Source organism: Octopus bimaculoides, chromosome 28, assembly GCF_001194135.2.
Source record: "Octopus bimaculoides isolate UCB-OBI-ISO-001 chromosome 28, ASM119413v2, whole genome shotgun sequence".
In the NCBI taxonomy this organism is placed as follows: Eukaryota; Metazoa; Mollusca; class Cephalopoda; order Octopoda; family Octopodidae; genus Octopus; species Octopus bimaculoides.
This window is the reverse complement of record NC_069008.1, coordinates 12,443,209-12,447,235: the sequence shown is the minus strand read 5'-3', so window position 1 is coordinate 12,447,235 and position 4,027 is coordinate 12,443,209.

The window sequence follows — 4,027 nt, the reverse complement described above, 5'->3', positions numbered from 1 at the left end:
TTATTTTTTAAAGCTAGGCTCCATTAATCCTAAAATTTCCACTTTTTCGAAATTAGAGTTCGATATACGAACAGTCAAAATCTCTTATTTGTTTCTGTTTATAATTGGAAGATAATTTTTGAAATCCCAATTCAAAGAGTGAAAAATATTCGGGTATACGCACGACCTTTTATGGATTCTGGACCGAAGCACACCGTGTAACCAGTCATAAACCTTTCCTAGTTTTTGGCATTTTCAGAAAATTTTTGCAAATTTGTGTCCTACATTTGGTATCTTGCATGCTTATGCAAAAAAAGAAAAAAAAAAGCTCTGTAAAAATTTGTTAACACCACCCCCAATCCATAAACACATATTTGCAGAAAATTTTCTGAAATTCTGAAAAATTAAAATGTTACAAATTTCCTCAATCACTTAACCAATCAGTCAATTAATTATGATTGTAAATGTTCTCTTCTGCTTTATCTTTTATCTTCTTACCTGTTTCAGTCATTAGACTGTGGCCATGCTGGGGCACAGTCTTGAATTTTTAGTCAAATGAATCGACCACAGTACTTATTTTTAAATCCTGGTCCTTATTCTATCGATCTCTTTTGTCGAACCGCTATGTTATGAGGACGTAAACACACCGACACCAGTTGTCAAGTGGTGATGAGAAGACAAACACAGACATACACACATAGACATATATACGATGGGTTTCTTTCAGTTTCCGTCTACCAAATCCAATGACAAGGCTTTGGTCAGCCTGAGGTTGACACTTATTCAAGGTGCCACGCAGTGGGACTGAACCCGGAACTGAATGCTTGGGAAGCAAGCTTCTTACCACACAGCCACTCTTCTGAGAAAGGAGTTGCTTTTTAACAAAGATATTGTAGCGTACACTTGAGTGAAATTCCTCTCCTCTCTATTATATATACATACATATGAACATAGTAGATAACAGCTAGCCTTTGGCTGCATTTTGGACTTTGTTGTGTCCACTACTCTGATTGGTTGGTATTGGTGCAATTTCTCTCTTGCGCGCGCCAATATGCAACCTAACCAGTCGCAGCCTTCATATAAGGTCACATGTGACAACCTGTTTCCTACCTCAGCTAAGCCTACAACTCCTTATAAAAAAACCTAACTTTTCTTTATCTTGATGTCATTCGGTTCCAGACCTTTTAAGGTCTGGCCAGTGACCACACAAGACACCGCCAGTTCCAGCGACAACACAATAGCAGCCACATGGAGACTCATCATCTTCGTCCAACAGCATTCAGTGACCTCCATCTCTGCCGTCACCATTTGTCCTAACATCTCTCTACGTACACAACTCAACAAGCAACTCACCAAGGTTACAACACTGCATTGTCCGTGAACTACTCCACAATGGATCAACAACGAATATACAACCTGCGAGAACTCCTGCACCAAGTGACCCAGGGAGCAGCATCTCAGCCACAACTTCACATACGACATGTACTGCAACCAGCTCTGCATCATTGCCGCAACTTCTTGATACAATATTTCAACTATCGCGTACAATTGACTACAAACTGGTGTTTATCATTCTTGTGTCTATGAACTTACTCCTCACTTTGATGGCTATAGACTCTTTCACTGCCGTCCTTGTATGTTCTTAATGTGCATACATCTATGCCTACATACACACACATATATCTTATTCTTATGATGGCCTGTCTATTATTCTGTATATATGTCGCACACACAATCACACATGTTAACATATCAATAAATCTTCTCTCAAACATTCTACCCAGTTGTGTCTCTTATTTCCCTCTGGCACATCTATGCATTGTTCTATTTATATTTATTATATCAACCGTGTGATGTACTAAGGAGCCATTCTCATCACCTCGCTTCACATGGACGTCACAAATTGGCGACCCGTTCCAGTTCCTTGAAACTACAAAACAATTATAATGGGAGAAGGAGATACTCCACAGGTATCTAAACCTTCAATTCCATTATAATATAAAGCTCCATCTTTGGAATCAATATTACATTTTCAGCATGAGAAAAGTCTTGTATGCTTTTACTGTTCTGCTTACAGATTGTATTTGGAATGTCCGAGTGAGTTGGTCGATTTCCTGAAAACCCAAGCTTATTTTGATTGCCACTTAGTCATTTACTCACAAAACCAAATGCACCAATTATTGGTATAAATCTCTAAGCTCAACATAGAAACTGGAGATTTCAAAGGAATTGTCCACAGTTAACCTCATTCCTTTGATTTTTGGAGATATTCACATCAGTCGGACAACTGACCCCTATGAGGGCACATACATTTTCTTTTCTGTCCAAACAACAATGGCGAATATTTTGATGGGAATGGTTTGGCTGTATTTCTTGTGTTCATGTTTATGTAAGTATTTAAACAGGAGATTCTCTGTATTTATTCTAGTGCAGTCTTTTTCCCGAATGGCATTGTATATTGTTTTTCTGACAACGTCGTTTTCCACCAGGAAGTCGTATGTTGATATTTTTAGTGCAGCTGCTAGTCTTGTGTGATGTGGTCCTCAAAAATATAACAATCTACATTTTTGGTTGCATCTTGGAACTCCAAAAGCTTCACTGTCTCTTTTGTTTATCAGAAATTTCGTAGCAATCTCCTGTTGCTGGTTTATAAATGCATTGCCTTCAGAGTATATGATGAATCAGTCCTAAGTTCATGAGAGGCTGCGCTTCATGTCGATATTACTGTTTCCTTCAATTATTCGGGAAACATAGCCTTTTTTGGTATGCTGAGCATTTCACCTCCAGGTCTTCTTTGAGCTATGCTTGTCCACCTGATTTAGCTTTTGTATGAGAGGTCATCAGGAAGAGATTGCTTCCTGAAGATCTCACTTCCAGCACTTGGGTATTGTTTTCTTCACTTTTCAACACTAAGCTAATGCATTTATTTTTGCAGCTGTTGTTTGGAAAGTGCTGTTTGAGAAGAACTATGCAACATTTGAAGTCTATCTGTACTGATCTTAAGCCCCTACCTTTACTCTTTTACTTGTTTCAGTCTTTTGACTGTGGCCATGCTGGAGCACCGCCTTTAGTCGAGCAAATCGACCCCAGGACTTATTCTTTGGAAGCCTAGTACTTATTCTATCGGTCTCTATTGCCAAACCACTAAGTTACGGGGACATAAACACACCAGCATCGGTTGTCAAGCGATGTTGGGGGAACAAACACATACATATACATATATACGACGGGCTTCTTTCAGTTTCTGTCTACCAAATCCACTCACAAGGCTTTGGTCGGCCCGAGGCTATAGTAGAAGACACTTGCCCAAGATGCCACGCAGTGGGACTGAACCCGGGACCATGTGGTTGGTAAGCAAGCTACTTACCACACAGCCACTCCTACGCCTTCTTTATTTCTTTTCCAGAAGGTTTTTTCTTGAGGTCGTCCACTAAAAAGTTATGGGTTACGTTAATATCTCTAGCAGACACTAGCATGTAGCCGTTTGTACGTATGTTTGTATGAATACATGTATACATATATGTTAAGTCACTCTTACTGGTAATATGTAACTCAACATGATCTGTCACATGACAGGGCCATCTGTCACATGATCTGTCACATGACAGGGATTAGACCCAACGAAAACTGTTTGGTAAAAACAGTACTTTTCATTAAACACCTGCATATCAAAAATAAACATCAACCATCAAAGTGTGGAAGAAATCAAAGATGCCTCCCATCATTCTGAAGACTTTGGTAAAAAAAAAAAAAAAAGAAGTCTTATGTAGCTTATGTCTGATCTGAAACTACATTTTCCAGAAACTCTTCCCCAACCCACTTCCAAATTTCTTTGTAATCATAATCTACACTGTTTGAAAGGTATTTTGTATAAATTTCAAAAAAAAAAATTTCCTGTTTTCCAGAAAGTTACAAGGGGAAAATATCAGATGAATTTTCCGAAACTCCTCTCCCTAACCTCTTGGAAAATTTTTTCCAACAAATCTTTACACACACTCAGGATATAAGCGATTATTTGGTGAAAGTTTTATTAAAAAGTATCCATTTT